Source organism: Bos javanicus, chromosome 12, assembly GCF_032452875.1.
Source record: "Bos javanicus breed banteng chromosome 12, ARS-OSU_banteng_1.0, whole genome shotgun sequence".
Classification (NCBI taxonomy): Eukaryota; Metazoa; Chordata; class Mammalia; order Artiodactyla; family Bovidae; genus Bos; species Bos javanicus.
Genome location: NC_083879.1, coordinates 8,435,994 through 8,460,283, shown reverse-complemented (window position 1 = coordinate 8,460,283; position 24,290 = coordinate 8,435,994). Strand labels below are relative to the sequence as shown.

The window sequence follows — 24,290 nt, the reverse complement described above, 5'->3', positions numbered from 1 at the left end:
ACAACCCACTCCAGTATTCTTGCTGGAGAATCATATGGACAGAGAAGCCTGGTGGGCTACAGTTCATGGGGTCACAAAGAGTCTGATGTAACTGAGTGACTAACACTTTCACTTTCTCATAGATTATATGAAGCTTTTATATATATATATTCACCAGTAATGTTAAAGGTATACTCTAGAAGATATGTTTCTGGAGCAATCTGAAGACTACACTGAATATAGAATTTGGAAAAAAAAAAATTTGGGTTGACAGTTTTTTTTTGTTATTGTTTTTCTTCTACCATTTGAAATTTTTTTTAAATTTTATTTTATTTTTAAACTTTACATAATTGTATTAGTTTTGCCAAATATCAAAATGAATCCACCACAGGTATACATGTGTTCCCCGTCCTGAACCCTCCTCCCTCCCCATACCATCCCTCTGGGTCGTCCCAGTGCACTAGCCCCAAGCATCGTGCATCGAACCTGGACTGGCAACTTGTTTCATACATGATATTTTACATGTTTCAATGCTATTCTCCCAAATCTTCCCACCCTCTCCCTCTCCCTCAGAGTCCATAAGACTGTTCTATACATCACTGTCTCTTTTGCTGTCTCGTACACAGGGTTATTGTTACCATCTTTCTAAATTCCATATATATGCGTTAGTATACTGTATTGGTGTTTTTCCTTCTGGCTTACTTCACTCTGTATAATAGGCTCCAGTTTCATCCACCTTATTAGAACTGATTCAAATGTATTCTTTTTAATGGCTGAGTAATACTCCGTTGTGTATATGTACCACAGCTTTCTTATCCATTCATCTGCTGATGGACATCTAGGTTGCTTCCATGTCCTGGCTATTATAAACAGTGCTGCGATGAACATTGCGGTACACGTGTCTCTTTTCCTTCTGGTTTCCTCAGTGTGTATGCCCAGCAGTGGGATTGCTGGATCATAAGGCAGTTCTATTTCCAGTTTTTTAAGGAATCTCCACACTGTTCTCCATAGTGGCTGTACTAGTTTGCATTCCCACCAACAGTGTAAGAGGGTTCCCTTTTCTCCACACCCTCTCCAGCATTTATTATTTGTAGACTTTTGGATTGCAGCCATTCTGACTGGTGTGAGATGGTACCTCATAGTGGTTTTGATTTGCATTTCTCTGATAATGAGTGATGTTGAGCATCTTTTCATGTGTTTGTTAGCCATCTGTATGTCTTCTTTGGAGAAATGTCTGTTTAGTTCTTTGGCCCATTTTTTGATTGGGTCATTTATTTTTCTGGAGTTGAGCTGTAGGAGTTGCTTGTATATTTTTGAGATTAGTTGTTTGTCAGTTGCTTCATTTGCTATTATTTTCTCCCACTCTGAAGGCTATCTTTTCACCTTGCTAATAGTTTCCTTTGATGTGCAGAAGCTTTTAAGGTTAATTAGGTCCCATTTGTTTATTTTTGCTTTTATTTCCAATATTCTGGGAGGTGGGTCATAGAGGATCGTGCTGTGATAGAAGGAACATACCTCAACATAATAAAAGCTATATATGACAAACCCACAGCAAACATTATCCTCAATGGTGAAAAATTGAAAGCATTTCCTCTAAAGTCAGGAACAAGACAAGGGTGCCCACTTTCACCATTACTGTTCAACATAGTTTTGGAAGTTTTGGCCACAGCAATCAGAGCAGAAAAAGAAATAAAAGGAATCCAAATTGGAAAAGAAGAAGTAAAACTCTCACTATTTGCAGATGACATGATCCTCTACATAGAAAACCCTAAAGACTCCACCAGAAAATTACTAGAACTAATCAATGACTATAGTAAAGTTGCAGGATATAAAATCAACACACAGAAATCCCTTGCATTCCTATACACTAATAATGAGAAAACTGAAAGAGAAATTAAGGAAACAATTCCATTCACCATTGCAATGGAAAGAATAAAATACTTAGGAATATATCTACCTAAAGAAACTAAAGACCTATATATAGAAAACTATAAAACACTGGTGAAAGAAATCAAAGAGGACACTAATAGATGGAGGAATATACCATGTTCATGGATTGGAAGAATCAATATAGTGAAAAATGAGTATACTTCCCAAAGCAATTTATAGATTCAACGCAATCCCTATCAAGCTACCAACGGTATTCTTCACAGAGCTAGAACAAATAATTTCACAATTTGTATGGAAATACAAAAAACCTTGAATAGCCAAAGTGATCTTGAGAAAGAAGAATGGAACTGGAGGAATCAACCTACCTGACCTCAGGCTCTACTATAAAGCCACAGTTATCAAGACAGTACGGTACTGGCACAAAGACAGAAATATAGATCAATGGAACAAAATAGAAAGCCCAGAGATAAATCCAGGCACATATGGACACCTTATCTTTGACAAAGGAGGCAAGAATATACAATGGATTAAAGACAATCTCTTTAACAAGTGGTGCTGGGAAAACTGGTCAACTACTTGTAAAAGAATGAATCTAGAACACTTTCTAACACCATACACAAAAATAAACTCAAAATGGATTAAAGATCTAAACGTAAGACCAGAAACTATAAAACTCCTAGAGGAGAACATAGGCAAAACACCCTCTGACATTTGAAATTTCTTGTACCACTTTTTTGACCTCTACTGTTTGAAGAATGATGCTGTATTTCTAATGGTTTTCCTTTGTGACATTTTTTCAGATTCTTTTTTTTTCTTTTTTTTTGTCTTTAGTTTTCAGAAGTTTAATTATAATGCATATTAGCATGGATTCCTTTGGGTTTACTCAGTTTAAGGTCCATCATAACTTGTTGTGTTTCCCCTGTGGCTCAGTGGTAAAGAATCTGCTTGCAAGGCAAGAGATTCTGGTTTGATCCCTCGGTCCGGAAAATTCCCCTGTAGGAGGGCATAGCAACCCACTCCAGTATTCTTTCCTAGAGAATCCTGTGGACTGAGGAGCCTGGAAGGCTACAGTCCATAGAGTCACAAAGAGGTTAACAGGATTGAGGTGACTGAGCATGCATAATTTGTTAGAATTTTAACTTTGAATATCCTGCTATGTTTCAGATGTTTTCAGCCATTATTTGGGTACTTTTTCTGTCCTGTAGGTTTTCTTCTTTCTAAGACCTTGAAGACACACATGTTCTGATTTTGTTGCAGTTCCAAACATCCCTAAGTCTTTGTTCATTTTTTTTTTTAATTTAAGTGTATTTACTCTCTCATTCAGATTGGATAATATCTATTATTTATTTATTTATTTTTCTTTTTTTAATTTTATTTTATTTTTAAACTTTACATAATTGTATTAGTTTTGCCAAACATCAAAATGAATCCATCACAGGTATACATGTGCTCCCCCTCCTGAACCCTCCTCCCTCCTCCTTCCCCATACCATCCCTTCAGGTCGTCCCAGTGCACCAGCCCCAAGCATCCAGTATTATGCATTGAACCTGGACTGGCATCTCGTTTCATACATGATATTTTACATGTTTCAATGCCATTCTCCGAAATCTTCCCACTCTCTCCCTCTCCCACAGAGTCCATAAGACTGTTCCATACATCAGCGTCACTTTTGCTGTCTCGTACACAGGGTTATTGTTATCATCGTTCTAAATTCCATATATATGCGTTAGTATACTGTATTGGTGTTTTTCCTTCTGGCTTACTTCACTCTGTTATTTAGTCTTCCACTCACTTCCTTCTGTCTGCTCCATTCTGATGTTAACCCTGTCTACTGAATTTTTGTTGTTGTATTCTTGAGTTTTAAAGTTTTTATTTGGTTCTACTCATATCTTCTATGTCTTTGAACAGACTTGCTGAAGCTTTCTGTTTTTTCATTTGTTTCCATTGTATTCGTAATTGCTAATTGAAGCATTTTTATCATGGTTGTTAAAAATCTAATTTTAAATTGGATTTAGGTTTTAAATTAGATTTAACATCTGTGCCATCTTGATGTTGACATCTGTTGATTTTTTTTTCTCATTTAAATTGAGGTTTTCCTGACTCTTAGTATGATGAAAGATTTATCAGTTGAATCCTGGCCATTTTTATATTTTATCTGAGACTCTGAATCTTCTATAAAACTTCTATTTTAGGTGGCTTTCTTTAATGATTCTCTGGCAGGGGAAAGAGGGATTTCACCTCATTATTTCCAGGTGAATGTAGAAATCTGAGTTTCCTACTCAGTCCCTGGTGACATCTGAAATGGGGAGAAGGGGTTTCTAGTTAATGAAGAAGGGAGGGCTGGAAGTCCACGTCACTGCCATGGTCCCCACCAATAGTGCTGTAAGCAAGCTCATGATGAGCCATCAGGAATGAAATTGCTAACCCTCTACTTGGCATTGCCTCACACCATCTATGCAGGGGTATTGGTATGTGCTGCCCCAGGCTCTCCAGGGTGGAAGTTTGGGCTCTGTAATCAGCTGTTGCTAGTATGGTGAGTGTGGGGCTCGTGTTTTCTGTTTTATTCCAATCGATTAGACTGGTTGTTGTCTATAAGTTTTCTGCCTTGTTAGGTTGTCCCTTTCATTGTTTGTTTGTTTGTTTTAACCTAGAGAGAGCACATTTTTGTTGGCTTTTTAGTGTGTGTGCTTATTGGTATTTCCAGACTGCTAGCTTTTTTAGTTTCCAGTTTTGCATACAAGAGACAAAAGACAAAAAGAAATTGGTCAATGTGTGATCATGTAGTTCCTCAGGTCCCAGTTTGCTTGATGGTCTGCTTTTTTAAAATTTTTATACTTTGAAGAATATTTTTATTTTCTTTTATTATAATCCCTATTGTTTTTAGTTGTGCTAGGCGGGAGGAGTAGTGAGAATTATATTCCATCTTACACTTCTTGAAAGTGAAAGATGGAGTATACTATGATCGTAATTGTGATAATAATGATGATGATTTTTGGTTTTACTCTCATATTTAATGCTTTTTGGATTATCCCTTATTTGATGAATTGCTTGTGATGCTTCTAGGCTGATTTTCCCTGTTTCTTGACTTTATTTTTGACTTAGAAATTTCCTACTTGCAACTTTTTTGACCTTTGGTGGAATTAAAATACTTTGGAATTGTCCATTTTTCTAGATTATTGATTGAACAATTTGACAAGTCAGAATATATTTCTACTATATACTGTTAAAACTATTTTATATGCTATTTTATTGTACATGCTGCATATATTTTCAGAAGGATTTTATAAATTTCATTCCTAATGTTTATATAAATATTTATGACTTTGTTTTTATTATAATACCTACATTTTATTTGCTAATTTAGAAACATTTTTGTCTACAGTGTTTTATTTGTAAGTAATAGGCAGCATGCGATAACAGAAGCACTGCTGTAGAACAGAGCTGAACCAAGTTCTGAATTGAAGTCAATTTTGCCACCAATTTAGTATCTTAATATCTGTCATGAACAAAACCTCACACCTTATCTATTCTCTAGCATCTTTATCTTTAACATGTCCACGGGATTGCCCAAAAAAGAACACTGGTGTGGCTTGCCATTTCCTCCTCCAGGAAATCTTCCTGACTCAGGGATCAAACCCACGTCTCCTGTGCCTCCTGCATTGGCAGGTGGATTCTTTACCACTGAGCCATCTGGAAAGCCCCAAACCTTCAGACAATAAGGTTATTTGATCTAAAACTACAGCAAAATGACAAAGCAAAATTATTTTTAGAAACCTAAGAAACTATGCTTTAACTGTATTTCTGAATCATATGAAAAATAAAACAGAGACCTATTAACTCCAACAGCACTTATAGAATATTTCTGTCTTTGTAAAGTTTGTAGTTAATTTTCATTGTGGATTTTCCTTTGACATATGTGTCTTTTATTACTTTAAATATTTTTATTATTTTTAGAAGAATAGCTGTTTAAATGGTTATATTTGAAGCATTATCTTTTGCATTTCCTTTTTTTTCTTTTATTTATTTTTAATTGGTAGGTAAGTGCTTTACAACATTATGTTGGTTTCTGCCATATATTAACCTGAATCAGCCATAGGTATACATATGTCCCCTCCCTCTCGAACCTCCCTCCCACCTCCCAACCCACCTCATCTGTCTAGGTAAGCGGTGTAGATATACTCAGCCATAAAAAGAAATACATTTGAGTCAATTCTAATGAGTGGGTGAACCTAGAGCTTATTACATAGACTGAAGTTAAGTCGGAAAGAGAAAAAAGAAATACCATATATGAACACATATATATGGAATCTAGGAAGATGGGACTGGTGGACCTGTTTGCAGGGCAGCAGTGCAGATGCAGACATAGAGAACAGACTTGTGGACCCAGTGAGGGAAGTAGAAGGTGGGACGAGTTGAGAGAGAAGCATGGAAACAGATACACTGCCATCTGTAAAATTAAATAGCCAGTGGGAATTTCCTGTATGATACAGGGAGCTCAAATCCACTGTTCTGAAGTGCTATGTCTTTACAAATTTTGGTACACAGTGGAGAGATTTCTTCCAGCCTAGCTTACATTTTTATTACTGCTAGGTGCAATCAGTCAATCCATTTGAAATCCCAGTTATCAGATTCCCCCACTTAGGTCTTGACTATACCCAAATATTGTTATTTTAATTTTCCTTTTCTTCTCTGATATAGGTCTAGATACCTAAGAGTAGTCAATTGTTATTCCATTTTATTTATTTGTGGTCTAGAATAATTATATCTGTTTTTGAAGAGAATATGTCTCACTGCTTGTCACGAATTTAAAATAAAAGTTTAGCTTAAGAAAAGCAATATGCTTATGTGCTTTTATATCATTAGATCATGTTTAGGAACCTTTGGTCAGTACTGCCTGCCCCTTTGTATCTTATAATTGTGAAAAATGTGAACTAATCTTTAAACGACTGGGCAAAATTGATGGATTTAGCTTTTATTTATAGATATACTTTCTGTGTAAGTTCTACATAATTAAATTATTTTTGAATGAAATAGAATTTCAGTGAAATTTTATTCTATTATACACACATTATTTATTACACAGATTGTTCTAAGCTCTAAACCAAAGCTTTGGACACATTCAATGTAAGTATTATAAGTTGCCAAGAGTAAACCCAGAAGAGCAAGAGGAGAAGGGAATGACAGAGGATGAGATGGTTGGATGGCATCACTGACTGGATGAACATGAGCAGGCTCCGGGAGTTGGTGATGGACAGGGAATCCTGGTGTGCTACAGTCCATGGTGTTGCAAATAGTCAGACATGACTGAGAGACTGAAATGAACTGAACTGAAACCCAAAAGAACACCTAAATTTATTTGGATATCTCTGAGGGAGGCTGTGAGCAGGGGACACTCCTAGGGAGAAGTAAAATATAAGTTAATACTTGAAGAGTAAATTGGGATTATTGAAATAGGGGAGCAGGTGATGAGCTCACAACTGTCACAACTGTTTCTTCATCTGCAGAAACATTATCCTCATCAAAATCATGGGTGTCTGAAGGTTAGAAGAGTCACTTTTCTCTTACTACATATTTCCAAACCACAGTGCGATCCTTGTTTCCTAATAATTCCTACCTCTATGAAACACTTAACGTGGGGTATGCAAATATTTCCCATAAATAAAAACTCCTTATCTCCCGTAAGTAAAAATTCCTTATCTCCCGTAAATAAAACTCCTCTAAGGCACGGGATTCTAGGAGACATTCTAATCTATCATCTGAACACATGATTACACACTAAGAAGTCTAATCCATGAAAACAAGTTGCTCTGAAGAATGAAATCATTGCCCTTAAACTAATCAGAGCTATATTCTCCAGGAAGGAAAGCACTCTTGAAAGGGTTAATGTGTGGAGGAGCTACTCATAGACTGATCACAAAGGATAGTCCATTTCAAAATGCTACAAATACCCTTCCTTTCTTCTCCTCAACAGTTTCTTCTTAATTTAGTGATATTTAAAATAATTTCATCTTCAGTTTTGTTCTTCAGAATTTGGACATGGTTTTATTTTTCCCCTTAATTGTATTTTATTAGAGAAAAAAAAAAGAACATTTTATATGCTTTTTTTCTACAGGAATGATTCTTTTGAGAACTTTACCGATCTCTTTTTTTGTTGTTGTTTTGATTCTGACTCATTAGTTTCTCAATAACTTCTTTTTAGTAAGCTGCCTCATTTATAGAATCTTGTAAATGTCAACAACATCAACTACACAAATACCTTTGAACTCCTTCAGGACCTCCTTTTCTACAGTTGGTTCTGATTGCTAAGCTAACTTTGCATTTATCTGTTTTCCCTTCCTTTTAAACTCCCTCTTCTGCTAGTCACTACCTCTGTTTACCCACTCAGCTACTAACTCCCTTTCACTTTAAACTTCTTTTTATTAGGACTCATGCAGAGTCTGCCATGTTCTCATGCTGTCTCTCAGTAGCTGGCCTCTCAGAGCTTCAGATTATTGATCATTCTGCACATCAGAAATTAAGTTAAAATTCCTCTGCTTCACTGTGCTATTATTCATGTTAGGTTTCAATTCAGCATTTCCAACTGTGTTTCACTATATGGAAAGTATTATCTATATTAATTTGTGGACTATTTATTAGTAACTAATATACTTAAAATGAGCCCATAGAGTTTAAGTGTTCAACTAGTTTTGAATATATCACTGTATAATTTAAAGATTAGGATATATTCAGAAATGTTAAGTGATTTGAAGTAAGTTTGAGTAGTGAAAGTTTGTGAAAAGATAGAAAATACATCAGGTTTTGTAACTCCTGATTTAAAAAGTTTTTCAGTTTACTATAATATATCAGTACATGTATTTATTGAGTGTGGCCATGAAATTAAAAGATGCTTACTCCTTGGGAGGAAAGTTATGACCAACCTAGATAGCATATTCAAAAGCAGAGACATTACTTCGCCAACAAAGGTCCGTCTAGTCAAGGCTATGGTTTTTCCAGTGGTCATGTATGGATGTGAGAGTTGGACTGTGAAGAAAGCTGAGCACAAAAGAATTGATGCTTTTGAACTGTGGTGTTGGAGAAGACTCTTGAGAGTCCCTTGGACTGCACGGAGATCCAACCAGTCCATTTGAAAGGAGATCAGTCCTGGGTGTTCTTTGGAAGGAATGATGCTAAAGCAGAAACTCCAGTACTTTGGCCACCTCATGTAAAGAGTTGACACATTGGAAAAGACTCTGATGCTGGGAGGGATTAGGGGCAGGAGGAAAAGGGGACAACAGAGGATGAGATGGCTGGATGGCATCACTGACTCGATGGACGTGAGTTTGAGTGAACTCCAGGAGTTGGTGATGGACAGGGAGGCCTGGCACGCTGCAATTCATTGGTTCGCAAAGAGTCGGACACGACTGAGCGACTGAACTGAACTGAACTGACCACTGTTTTATAAGTATTTAAAGCTTTTGTATCCATACAGTCTTTGTTTAAACAGAAAAAATATTTAGATTTTGGTATTATCCCCCTAACAGTAGTCCTATGATACAATGAAAGCTGTACTTTCATTTTCAAATAGTACCTCAGTATCAGACAATATTAGTAATAGGTTACTGATATGTATGGGCTTTCCAGGTAGCACAGTGGTAACGAATACACTTGCCAGTGCAGAAGACACAAGAGGCATGAGTATGATCCCTGGGTTGGGAAGATCCCCTGGAGTAAGAAATGGCAACCTACTCCAGTATTCTTGCTTGGAAAATTCCATGGACAGAGGAGCCTGGTAGTATACAGTCCATGGGGTCACAGAGTCAGACAAGGTTGAGCACACACACACACACACACACACACACACACACACAAGCTTATATTTTTACATGGTGATCTAAATTATTTTTTTCTTGCTTTTTCCTGACTTTGGAAACTGTAAAAGTCACTATGTTTTATTTTATAGTCATTTTCACAGATACCCTGAATTGCTTAGACTCCTCTCAATCTCAAGCTCCTTGATTTGAAAAATGAGTTCCAGAAACTTCCTCATAGTGAAAGAATAAACAATTAAAAACACTAGAATACTGCTATGTGGTTTTCAGACCCTGAAATCCCCAACTTGTTGGATTTATTTAGATTTTACTGGAAAATTTCTAAGGCCAATACTTATTTAAAGAGGAAAAAATGAAATTTCTTAATATGTACAATTTATACTATAAAACTTTGATTTCAGTTCTAGTTTTACTAAAGAAAATTTTCGTCTATTCTAAAAGCAATTCCCTATTGGTATCTCAAAATGAGTAAGTATCTCCCTGTCAATATTTTCTTTTCTTTTTATTTGTCTCTCCATGTTTCTAGGACTGAATCTTTGAATCATTCTAGCGAATGTGTTAAGGTTTCAAATCACATCCTTTTGCTTCAGCTACCCACAAAATGACAGCATTCTAGTTTGTATTTGAAGTATTTCTCTGTGAAGAATGTTATAATCTACACATTCTGGTGGGACTCTACAAAGGCAGTGGCATGGCTGTTGACATTTACCATGCTCTGAAATACAGAGCAGGAATAGACTTCCTACAAGCATATATTTTTGGAACAACTCCTTCCAAATTCAAAATATTAGTACTCTTTATTTCTTTCATCTCTTAGAACTTAAATGGAATTGAGCAATAACAAATTTGTCATAAAAACCTTCCACATAATTTTAAATTATATATTTTACAAAAGTGTTATTTTTGAAAAGTATTCTCTTTTTTTATGGCCATCCTGGCATTGAATGTATAAAATATAATTTTAAATATTCAGTCTGTTTGAAAATGTATATTGAACCATTCAGTCAAATCTCCTATAAGTAGCATATCTTTACATAACCATATGTGCATATATTAATTACAATTGTTAGAATATAATATTATTTTTGTAGATGTAGGCTTTTTCCTTCATCAGGGATAAATAGTTATAGAATCATGACTACTGAAATTGAAACTCATAATTTTAAATTCGGTTAAAGCCCAAAATTTTGTATCAGTTATGCACTTTTAGATAATTAAAAAAGAACAAGTTATATTTAAACTGTTTCATTCTTTTCAAAAGAACAAAATTTCTCAATCCAAGAAGAAGATATAGCATTTATAATATATATGCACCCAACATACGAGCACCTAAATACATAAGACAAAGGTTAATAGGCATAAAAAGAGAAATCAACAGTAACACAATAATAGTAGGGACTTTAACACTTCACTTTCATCAATGGACAGATTATTCAGAGAAAAAATCAATAAGGAAGCACAAGCCTTAGACCAGATAGACTTCAGTTCAGTCGCTCAGTCATGTCTGACTCTTTCCGACCCCATGAACCACAGCACGCCAGGCCTTTCTGTCCATCACCAACTCCTGGAGTCCACCCAAACCCATGCCCATCAAGTCAGTGATGCCATCCAACCATCTCATTCTCTGTCATCCCCTTCTCCTCCTGCTCTCAGTCTTTCCCAGCATCAGGGTCATTTCAAATGAGTCAGCTCTTTGCATCAGGTGGCCAAAGTATTGGAGTTTCAGCTTCAACATCAGTACTTCTAATGAACACCCAGGACTGCTCTCCTTTAGGGTGGACTGGTTGGATTTCGTTGCAGTCCAAGGGATTCTCAAGAGTCTTGTCCAACACCACAGTTCAAAAGCATCAATTCTTCTGCGCTCAGCTTTCTTTATATTCCAACTCACACATCTATACATGACCACTGGAAAAACCATAGCCTTGACTAGATGGACCTTTGTTGGCAAAGTAATATCTCTGCTTTTTAATATGCTGTCTGGGTTGGTCATAACTTTCTTTCCAAGGAGTAAATGTCTTCTAATTTCATGGCTGCAATCACCATATGCAGTGATTTTGGAGCCCAGAAAAATCAAGTCTGACACTGTTGCTACTGTTCCCCTATCTACTTTCCAGGAAGTGATGGGACTGGATGCCATAATCTTAGTTTTCTAAATGTTGAGCTTTAAGCCAATTTTCACTCTCCTCTTTCACTTTCATCAAGAGGCTCTTTCGTTCTTCTTCACTTTCTGCCATACGGGTGGTGTCATCTGCATATCTGAGGTTATCGATATTTCTTTTGGCAATCTTGATTCCAGCTTGTGCTTCCTCCAGACCAGGGTTTCTCATGATGTACCCTGCATATAATTTAAATAAACAGGGTGACAATATACAGCCTTGATGTACTCCTTTTCCTATTTGGAACCAGTCTGTTGTTCCATGTCCAATTCTAACTGTTGCTTCCTGACCTGCATACAGGTTTCTCAAGAGGCAGGTCAGATGGTCTAGTATTCCCATCTGTTTCAGAATTTTCCACAGTTTACTGTGATCCATACAGTCAAAGTCTTTGGCATAGTCAATAAAGCAGAAATAGATGTTTTCCTGGAACTCTTTTATTTTTCAATGATCCAGAGGATGTTGGCAATTTGATCTCTGATTCCTCCGCCTTTTCTAAAACCAGCTTGAACATCAGGAAGTCCACGGTTCACATATTCCTGAAGCCTGGCCTGGAGAATTGTAAGCATCACTTTAGTAGCGTGTGAGATGAGTGGAATTGTGCAGTAGTTTGAACATTCTTTGGCATTGCCTTTCTTTGGGATTGGAATGAAAACTGACGTGGCCACTTCTGAGTTTTCCAAATTTGCTGGTATATTGAGTGCAGCACTTTAACAGCATCATCTCCCAGGATTTGAAATAGCTCAGCTGGAATTCCATCACCTCCACTAGGTTTGTTCGTAGTGATGCTTCCTAAGGCCCACTTGGCTTCACATTCCAGGATGTCTGGCTTTAGGTGAGTGAATGATCACACCATCGTGATTATTTGGGTCATGAAGATCTTTTTTGTGCAGTTCCTCTGTGTATTCTTATCACCTCTTCTTAATATCTTCTGCTTCTGTTAGGTCCCTACCACTTCTGTCCTTTATTGAACCCATCTTTGCATGAAATATTCCCTTGGTATCTCAGATTTTTTTGAAGGAATCTCTAGTCTTCCCTATTCTATTGTTTTCCTCTATTTCTTTCCATGGATCACTGAGGAAGGCTTTCTTATTGCTCCTTGCTATTCTTTGGAACTCTGCATTCAAATGGGTATATCTTTCCCTTTCTCCTTTGCTTTTCACTTCTCTTGTTTTCACAGCTATTTGTAATGCCTCCATAGACAGCCATTTTGCTTTTTTTGCTATTCTTTTTTTTGGGGATAGTCTTGATTCCTGTCTCCTGTACAGTGTCACGAATATCCACCCATAGTTCATCAGGCACTCTATCTATCAGATCTAGGCCCTTAAATCTATTTCTCACTTCCACTGTATAGTCATAAAGGATTTGATTTAGATCATACCTGAATGGTCTAGTGGTTTTCTTCCATTTAAGTCTGAATTTGGCAATAAGGAGTTCATGATCTGAGCCACAGTTAGTTCCCAGTCTTGTTGTTGCTGATGTATAGAGTTTCTCCATCTTTGGATGCAAAGAATAAAATCAATCTGATTTCAGTGTTGACCATCTGGTGATGTCCATGTGTAGAGTCTTGTGTTGTTGGAAGAGGATGTTTGCTATGACCAGTGCGTTCTCTCAGCAGAACTCCATTAGCCTTTGCCCTGCTTCATTCCATATTCCACGGCCAAATTTGCCTGTTACTCCAGGTGTTTCTTGACTTCCTACTTTTGCATTCCTGTCCCCTATATGAAAAGGACATATTTTTTTGGTGTTAGTTGTGGAAGGTCTTTTAGGTCTTCATAGAATTGTTCGACTTCAGCTTCTTCAGTGTTACTGCTTGGGGGTATAGACTTGGATTATCATGATATTGAAAGGTTTGCCTTGGAAATTAACAGAGATCATTTTGTCGTTTTTGAGTTTGCATCCAAGAACTGCATTTCGGACTCTTTTGTTGACTATGATGGCTACTCAATTTCTTCTAAGGGATTCCTGTCCATGGTAGTAGATATAATAGTCATCTGAGTTAAATTCACCCATTCCAGTCCATCTTAGTTCGCTAATTCCTAGAATGTCGATGTTCACTCTTGCCATCTGCTATTTGACCACTTCCAATTTTCCTTGATTCATGGACCTAACATTCCACGTTCCTATACAATATTGCTCTTTACAGCATCAGACCTTGCTTCTATCACCAGTCCCACCCACAACTGGGTGTTGTTTTTGCTTTGGTTCCATCCCTTCATTCTTCCTGCAGTTATTTCTCCAGTGATCTCCAGTAGCATATTGGGCACCTACTGACCTGGGGAGTTCATCTTTCAGTGTTGTATCTTTTTGCCTTTTCATAGTCTTCATAGGGTTCTCAAGGCAAGAATACTGAAGTGGTTTGCCTTTTCCTTCTCCAGTGGACCAGATTCTGTCAGGCCTCTCCACCATGAGCCGTCCATCTTGGACCTATGGCATGGCTTAGTTTCATTGATTTAGACAAGGCAGTGGTCCATGTGATCAGATTGGACAGTTGTCTGTGGTTGTGGTTTCAGTTGGTCTGCCCTTTTTGGCCCTCTCTCTGTGCCTATCATCTTACTTGGGTTTCTCTTACCTTGGATGTGGGGTACCTATTCATGGCTGATTTATATCTATAAACATTCCATTCCAAAGCAGCAGAACACATTTTCTCCTCAAGTGCACATGGAACATTCTCCAGGATAGATCACATCTTGGGTCACAAATCAAGCATTGGTAAAAAAAAAAATTTAAGAAAACTGAAATTATATCATCTTTTCAGACCACAATACTGTGAGAATAGAAATTGATTACAGGAAAGACAAAAACAAAAACTTGTAAAAAGCACAATCACAAATATAAAGAACAAAGTTTTGGATTATGGGGGGAGAAGGCAAGGGTGGGACTATATGAGAGGATAGCATTGAAACACGTATATTACCATATGTAAAACAAATGACTAGCGCAAGTTCAATGCATGAAGCAGGGCACTTAAAGCTGGTGCTCTGGGGCAAACCAAGGGATGTGGTGCAGAGGGAGTTGGGAAGGGTGTTCAGGATTTTGGGACACATGCACACCCATAGCTGATTCATGTTGATGTATGGCAATACCCACCACAATACTGTAAAGTAATTAACCTCCATTTAAAATAAATAAAATAATTTTAAAAAATTACCTGGAGGCAAAGCAATATATTACTAAATAACCAATGGATCACTGAAGAAATCGAGGAGGAAATTGCAAAAATATCCAGATGCAAATGACAAGTACACGACAATCCAAAAATCTATGAGATGCAGCAAGAACAGTTCTAAAAGTGAAGTTGATAGTAATACAATCTTATATCAGGAAGCAAGAAAAATCTCAAATAAATAACCTAGCCTTAGACATAAAGCAGGTAGAGAAAGAGGAACAAACAGAACCTAAACTTAGTAGAAAGAAAAAAAAAATCATAAAGGTCAGAGCAGAAATAAAAAGAGAACTGAAAAAAAAAATAGCAACAATCAATGAAACTGAAAGCTAGTTCTTTGAGAAGATAAACAAATGGTAAACTTTTAGCCAGATTTACCAAGAAAGAAGGGAGAGAACTCAATAAAATTAGAAATGAAGGAGGAGTTACAATTGACAGCACAGAAATATAAATAATCACAAGAAACTACCATAAGCAACTGTATGCCAATAAAATGGAACCTAGAAAAATGGACTAATTCTTAGAAAGGTACAATATCCCAAGACTGAACCAGGAGAAAAGAGAAAATAAGAACAGACCAGTCAGAAATAATGAAATTGAAAGTGCAATTAAAAAAGCTTCCAACAAACAAAAGTTCATGACCAGAAGGCATCACAGGTGAATTCCATCAAACATTTGGGAAAAAAAACACCTAGCCTTCTTCAACTATTCTGAAAGAAAAAAAATGCAGAAGGAGCATTCCCAAGCTCATTCTATGAGGTGATCATCACGCTGATACCAAAACCAGATAAAAATAACACACACACACAAAGAAAGAAAATTAGAGGACAGTAACACAGATGATCATAGATGCAAAAATCCTTAAGAAAATATCATAATCCAACAACACATTTAAAACATCATGCACCATGATCAAGTGGGATTTATCCCAGGGATGCAAAGATGCTTCAACTTATGCAAATCAATCAATTATAGACAAAATGAAGAATATATTAAGAAAATGAAAAATAAAAGATATATGGTCACCTAAATAGATGTAGGAAAAGCTTTTGATAAAATTCAACACCCATTTGTGGTAAAATTTCTCCATAGAGTGCACATAGAAGGAATATACTTCAACATAATAAAGGCCATATAGAGCAAATGCATAAAATGCATAGCAAAAGTCTTTCTCAACAGTGAAAGATGAAAAGCATTTCGTCTAAGATCAGGAATAAGAGAAGGATGTCCTCTGTCTCCACATTTATTCAGCATAATTTTTGAAGTCCTAGTTATGGCAATCAGAGAATAAAAACAGATAAAAGGAATGCAAATTGGAAAAAGAAAAAAGAAGTAAAACTGTCACTGCTTGCAGATGACATGTTATTATACATAGAAAATCCTTAAGATACTACCAGAAAGCTACTAGAGCTCATAAAAGAATTTGGTAAAGTTGCAAGTAAACAAAATTTATACACAGAAATTACTTGCATTCCTATACACTAAAAATGAAAGATCAAAAAGAGAAATTAAGAAAGCAATACCATTTACCACCAATCATGAAGAATAAAATAACTAGGAATAAACCTACCTAAGGAAGCAAAAGACTTGCACTTAGAAAACTATAAGATAATAATAAAAGAAATTAAAGATGATACAAGCAGATGGAGAGATATACAATGTTCTTGCATTGGAAGAATCAATATTGTCAAAATAGCTATACAACTCAAAGTAATCTATAGATTCAGTTCAATCCCTATCAAATTACCAATAGCATTTTTCACAGAATTAGAACAAAAAGTTTACAATTTGTGTGGAAACACAAAAGATCCAAAATATCCAAAGCAAGCTTAAGAAAGAAAACAGAGCTGGAGGAATCAGTCTCCCTGACTTCAGACTATACTACAAAGCTGTAGCCATCAGAACAGCATGGCACTGGCACAAAAACAGACGTACAGATAAATGGAATAGGAGAGAAAGTCCAGAGATAAATCCACACACCTATGGTCACATAGTACATTACAGAGAGAAAATAATATACAATGGATAATAAACATTGTCTTCAATAAGTGTGCTGGGAAAAATAGACAGATACATATAAAAGAATGAAATTAAAACATTCTCTAACACCAAAAGCAAAAATAAACTCAAAATGGACTGAAGACCTGAATGTAAGGTCAGACATTATAAAACAGAGGAAAACATAGGCAAAACATTCTTTGACATACTTTTCAGGAAGATAATTTGATCCATCTCCTAGAGTAATGAAAATGAAAACAAAAGTATATAAATGGCTCCTAATTAAATTTAAAAGCTTTTGCACAGAAAAGGAAATCATTAAAAAAACAAAAAACAAACAAACAAACAAAAAACCTAACAGAGTGGGAGAAAATATTTGCAAGCCAAGTGATCAACAAGGAATTAATCTCCAAAATATACAAATGACTCAAACAGTTCAATATTAAAAAGAAAAAAAAAAAAAAAGAAACACCAACCCTATAAAAATTAGTGGAAAGTCTAAATAGACACTTCTCCAAAGACATACAGATGGCTAAAAAGCACATGAAAATATGCCCAACATCAATAATTATTAGAGAAATCCAAATCAAAACTATAAAGTAATGTCAATTCATACTTCCAATAATCACCATCATCAAAAAATCTACAAACAATGAATGCTGGAAAGGCTGTGGAGAAAAGGGAATGCACCTACACTTTTGGTGGGAATGCAAATTGGCATGGCCACTCTGGAGGACAGTATGAAGGTTCCTTAAAAAATTAAAAATAAAGCTATGACATGATCCAACAGACCCATTCCTGGGCACATATCCAGATATAGCCATATTTGAAAAGATATATGTACTCAGTGTTCACTGAAGCATTATTTGCAATAGCCAGGACATAGAAGCAACCTACATGTCTACTGACAGAGCCATGGATAAAGAAGATGTGGTACATATATACAACGGAATATTACTTAGCCATAAAAATGAAATAATGTAACTTGCACTAATATAGAGGGACACAGAAATTGTCATGCCTAGTGAAATAAGTCAGACCAATTTCAAAGTCATATGACATTTCTATATGTGGAATGTAAAAAATATATATACAAATGATCCTATTTACAAAACAGAAATATAGTCATCAATGTAGAAAACAAACTTATAGTTACCAGTGGGGAAAGGGGGGGAGGGATAAATTGGGAGAATGAGAATGACATACACATACTATTATATATAAAGTCAATAACTAATAAGAACCCACTATATAGTGAACCCAGGGAACACTACGCAATATTTTATAATGACCTATATGGGAATTGAATCTAAAAAATAGTGGATATATGTATACATATAATTGATTCAAATTATAACTGATAACAACAGATGGGTTCCAAATCAGGAAAGGAGTACATTAAGGCTATATATTGTCACCCTGCTTATTTAACTTACATGCAGAGTAGTACATCATGAGAAATGCCAGGCTATATGAAGCACAAGCTGGAATCAAGATTGCCAGAAGAAATACCAATAACCACAGATATTCAGATGACACCACCCTTATGGCAGAAAGCAATGAACTAAAGAGCCTTTTAATGAAAGTTAAAGAGGAGAGTGAAAAAGTTAGCTTAAAACTCAACATTCAAAAAACTAAGATCATGGCATCTGGTCCCATCACTTCACGGCAAATAGATGGGGGAAACAATGGAAACATGAGAGACTTAATTTTTTTGGACTCCAAAATCACTGCAGATGGTGACTGTAGCCATGAAATTAAAAGATGCTTGCTCCTTGGAAGAAAAGCTATGACCAGTACAGACATCATATTAGAAAGCACAGACATTACTTTGCCAACAAAGGTTCGTCTAGTCAAAGCTATGGTTTTTCCAGTAGTCATGTATGGATGTGAGAGTTGAACTGTAAAGAAAGCTGAGTGTCAAAGAATTGATGCTTTTTTTTTTTGCATGTAGATTTTATTGTTATTTTATTTTTTTAATTGGAGGCTAATTACTTTACAATATTGTGGTGTTTTTTGCCTTACACTCACATGAATCAGCCATGGGTGTACATGTATTCCCCATCCTGACCGTGCTTTTGAACTGTGGTGTTGAAGATGCTTGAGATTCCCTTGGATTGCAAGGAGATCCAACCAGTCCATCCTAAAGGAAATCAGTCCTGCCTGAATATTCATTGGAAGGACTGATGCTGAAACTGAATCTCCAATACTTTGGCCACATGATGTGAGGAACTGACTCACTGGAAAAGATGCTGATGCTGGGAAAGATTGAAGACAGGAAGAGAGGGGGATAACAGAGGATATGTAGTTGGATGGCATTACTGACTCGATGGTCATGAGTTTGAGTAAACTCTGGGAGTTGGACAGGGAAGCCTGGCTTGCTGCAGTCCATGGAATCTCAAAGAGTTGGACATAACTGATTGAATGAACTGATCTGATAACTGATTCACCTTGCTGGACAGCTAATTCACCTTGCTGTATAGCAGAAACTAACACACCATTGAAAATCAGCTGTATCCAATAAAATAATTGAAAAATTAAATAGTAAAAGAGCAAAATTTGTGCAAAGATTTGTACAAACATGATAATTAAGAAGCAAAGTGCTCTCATTTATAAAATAAGCTGTGAATACTTTTCAGAATTCATCTCCCAGCATCATTAAGATCTTCTGGGAACTGGTTAGAAATGCAAAATATCTTGCCCCCGCCCCAGACCTAGTGAATTGAAATCTGTTATTGGGTCCCAACACTCTGATTTAACAAGTCCTGCAGGTGATTCTTAGGCAGCACAAATTGAGAACCGAAGTCTTAATAAGTCAGCTCTTAATGAGAAAGTAAGCTATTCTCAAAGAGTATATAAGAATCAACAGAGATTTCATTTAGAATGTAAAATAGCTTGAAGAAAAATAATAAATAAAATCAGAGGGGAAAAGGTTGAGTTTATCTTCATTTTTCATGAAAAGTCCTTTAGAAATTCCAAACATGTTTAGTTTTCTCTAGTCCTTATGAACAAATAATTGTGATGAAATTCATGATGAGAATTTGAATTTTGGACCTCACATGGTAGTCTATGTTTGTTGAATATCATGACTTCAATCATTGGATCAGGTTATGCATAATTATTGATGGCCAGTTTTACTATTCATATGTAAATACACAAATTTAAAAAATTGTGGAAATGAATATTTAGCAATTGGCTCCTCAATGAAAATTTTGAAATGGGATTTATTTTCTTGGCTTTGTTAGCATTGAATATATTAGCCCTGCTCTAATAAAACTTGAATTTTCTCTCTCTGCTTACTGAATGAGCTGTTTAAAAGGCAAAGATCAAGAGCTTTGCTTAGTAAACAAGAACAAACTTACAGCAGGTGTTGCTAGCCTGATACTCAAGTTTCATAGGGAAACAAACCAGAAACACATTAATGGAAGCAAGAATGTGAAAATCATATGTTCAGATGTATTACCTTTTGTGGCTATTTTTAAAGAAACTCATAGACCTTTGAGGATAATTTTTATACTTTGGCCTTGATCTTATAAAATAAATCTATTTATCTAATTTAGGTCTGATATTATCCTACTAAGTACTGTGAAATCTACATAAAGGACAGATATGTACATAAAGTCTACATGAAAGACAGATATATTTAATTCAATGCCTTCTCACAGAAATCATTAAAAGCAGTTAATAGAGTTGATCATCAAATTGACCAAAGCCTCCATCAGCAATGGAGGAAATTGCAGTGTGGGGCACACTAGTGTAGGAGTCTAATTTTTTATTAAGTAAACATTTATTGTTAACTATCTATAAGCTAGAGCATTGTTCTCAATGTGTAGCGCCCATTAAGGCAGAACTGAAATCACCTATAAACTTATTAGAACTGGTAACTCACAGATGTGCAACTCTAGTCCTACTAAATGCTGGTGGGATTATTAAAATCACCTCTAGATGGTTCCAATAAATATTACAGCTTCAGAATTACCATCCCAAAGCTAAGCATTATATTAGTTATCAAGTGTACCCAAGTAGAAAGGAAAGATGGGAGAAAGGGAGAGAAGGAATAAAGAGTGAAAGATAGGTGGTTAGATGGATAGAAAGCAATTAGATTTCTACTCTCAATTCAGTCGTAGTCAAAGAGAAGAGACAGATTGCCAATTAATGTAAATTTACAGATTTCAAGGATACATACCAGGTGCTTTAAGGATACTTTGGGACTCGTTGACAACTTATAGCAGAGAAAGCTATAAGTGAGAGAAAGCTTGTAAAGGGGATTTCCAGTACATTTCAGGTAAGGCCCTATCTCTGTCTTTATTCACTTCACTCCTTTGCTGCCTCTAGTTTAGATTATTTTTCTACATTTGGTGTGATAAATAAGTTAGGCTTTCTGATTACTTAGTACTGGAAGTGGTGTTTGTCAGCATTGGAAGGATAATATAATCAAAGGCAATTAGGTGGATATTTTTATGTTTCAAAAACATTAATTTATGAATTACTTTTTATTTTCAAGTAATAGTGTATTTAATTGATTTTATTTAATTTGTTAGGTCAAATAAGAGAAGAGGCATGGAAATATCATCTTGTTCTCTGGCTATTAGGCCTAGTAAAAGAGAAGACGATATACATTCTCTCACCATGGTATGTAGTGTATCATGGTATCTTCCCTTCATCCACATACTTTTTTCCTACACAATTTTCTCAAATTCACTAAAATTTTTACCAGGGTGGGGGACTTTAGTGTCTATTTGTTTCATAAGATTGTAGTAAAAATAAAAACAAAACATTACACACAAAACATTTTTAAGATAAAACAGGAATAAAATAATTTATCATTAGAGATGGAGATACCATAATGATTCATATAGCCTAATGTTTTTCTTTAGTACTCAACGTAAATTATATGGACTCTGTTCAGTTCAGTTCAGTTGCTCAGTCATATCTGACTGTTTGCGACCCCATGGACTGCAGCATGCCAGGCTTCCCTGTCCATCACCAACTCCCGGAGCTTCTGTAGAAGACACAGACACAAAAGGAAGATGACCATATGAAAATGGTGGAAGAGACTGGAGTGATGCCTCTCCATATTCAGGACGGCCAAGGGTTGCCTGCACTCACTCATATAAGAGAGACATGAAACTGATTCTCCTTCAGAGCCTCTGAGAAAAAGCAACCCTATTGACACCTTGATTTTAGTCTTCTGCTCTTCAGATTTGAGGGAGTGTATGTCTATTATTTTAAGCTCCCAAATTTGTCACAGTTCATGACAGGAGCCCTAGAAAATTATATACCTGGTATGAGAGATGTGCTTCTTTTAAAAACCTTCCCTGTCCTTCTGCCATTGGCCATCAATACATTTTTGAGAATGTAAATTGACATTGTACACTTATACATTGTATGCTTATACATTAAAAAAAGCTTACCAGAATCTCTGTTGCAAAGTTATTGGTAGGAAGCCTTTACCCTCAACTTTAGAATCAACTAAATTTGATTGACCTATGTGCGGTTCAGTGAAAAACAAAAACCATTATAGGTACTTTCTAGAGAAGAGATCTATGGCGTTAGATGCTCACAAAATGTTTAGGAGTGTTGAGGCAGCAGATTCTAGTCTGAAACACATTGACTAACTCCTAATACAGCTGAACAATAATCTGCTAACAGAGCAAATACTCTGAAGCAGCCTCTTGGATTACGATTGAAGTGAAAGCTTCACCACTCTAACACTTGCTTCTCAATAGCAAGGCAGCTGGAGAGCAGAACCAATGGTTTTGATGTAAGGTGCAAGCATGCATGATAAAAGTCACTTCAGTCATGTCCAACTCTTTGAGACCCCATGCACTACAGCACACCAGGCCTCTGCATCCATGGGATTCTCCAGGCAAGGATACTAGAGTGATGAAAGCATAGGCAAAAGTCTTGGCCTTACCTCTGGCTTTTTAATCGATTATGAATACATCTATTTGGCAAAACAAAGTCATATGCAGAATTCTAGCTACAAGAAATTTTATAAATTGTATATTTCAGATTCCTAATATTTAGAAGAGCTTCACATTGGCTTTAAAGCTCTGCTGTTACCATCTTGAAATTCCTAATAATGACTGAACAATTTTGCATCGGGCCCCTTAAATTGTGTGGTGGATTCTGTTAACCCTGTATAGTGATCAGACACGTTGCCAGGACCTGCTATTGCAAGGAAATTGGTTAGGGCTTTTATTTACTGTTTGCCTCTTTCAATCCCAATTCCAAGGATTCTATTATTTTATTGTTGTGTCTAATTTTCATTTTTACTGAAGTATAATTGACTTCAGTTCAGTTCAGTCGCTCAATCATGTCCGACTCTTTGCGACCCCATGAATCCAGCACGCCAGGCCTCCCTGTCCATCACCAACTCCCAGAGTTCACTCAGACTCATGTCCATCGAGTCAATGATGCCATCCAGACATCTCATCCTCTGTCGTCCCCTTCTTCTCCTGCCCCCAATCCCTCCCAGCATCAGAGTCTTTTCCAATGAGTCAACTCTTCAAATGAGGTGGCCAAAGTAATGGAGTTTCAGCTTCAGCATCAGTCCTTCCAAAGAAATCCCAGGGCTGATCTCCTTCAGAATGGACTGGTTGGATCTCCTTGCAGACCAAGGGACTCTCAAGAGTCTTCTCCAACACCACAGTTCAAAAGCATCAATTCTTTGGTGCTCAGCTTTTCTTCACAGTCCAACTCTCACATCCATACAGGACTCCTGGAAAAACCATAGCCTTGACTAGACGGACCTTTGTTGGCAAAGTAATGTCTCTGCTTTTCAATATCCTATCTAGGTTGTTCATAACTTTCCTTCCAAGGAGTAAGCGTCTTTTAATTTAATGGCTGCAGTCACCATCTGCAGTGATTTTGGAGCCCAGAAAAATAAAGTCTGACACTGTTTCCACTGTTTCCCCATCTATTTCCCATGAAGTGATGGAACCGGATGCCATGATGTTCGTTTTCTGAATGTTGATCTTTAAGCCAACTTTTTCACTCTCCTCTTTCACTTTCATCAAGAGGCTTTTGAGTTCCTCTTCACTTTCTGCCATAAGGGTGGTGTCATCTGCATATATGAGGTTATTGATATTTCTCCCAGCAATCTTCATTCCGGATCGTGCTTCTTCCAGCCCAGCATTTCTCATGATGTACTCTGCATATAAGTTAAACAAGCAGGGTGACAATATATAGCTTTGATGTATCTTTTCCTATTTGGAACCAGTCTGTTGTTCCATGTCCAGTTCTACCTGTTGCTTCCTGACCTGCATACAGGTTTCTCAAGAGGCAGGTCAG

The 24,290-nt window shown here is 36.4% G+C and overlaps 1 long non-coding RNA gene across 2 annotated transcripts in view; it reads left to right on the top strand.

Moving 5' to 3' along the window:
* Window positions 1-24,290, top strand: part of LOC133258153 (uncharacterized) — a 148,398-nt gene that overhangs the window by 86,562 nt on the left and 37,546 nt on the right. The window lies entirely within an intron of this gene.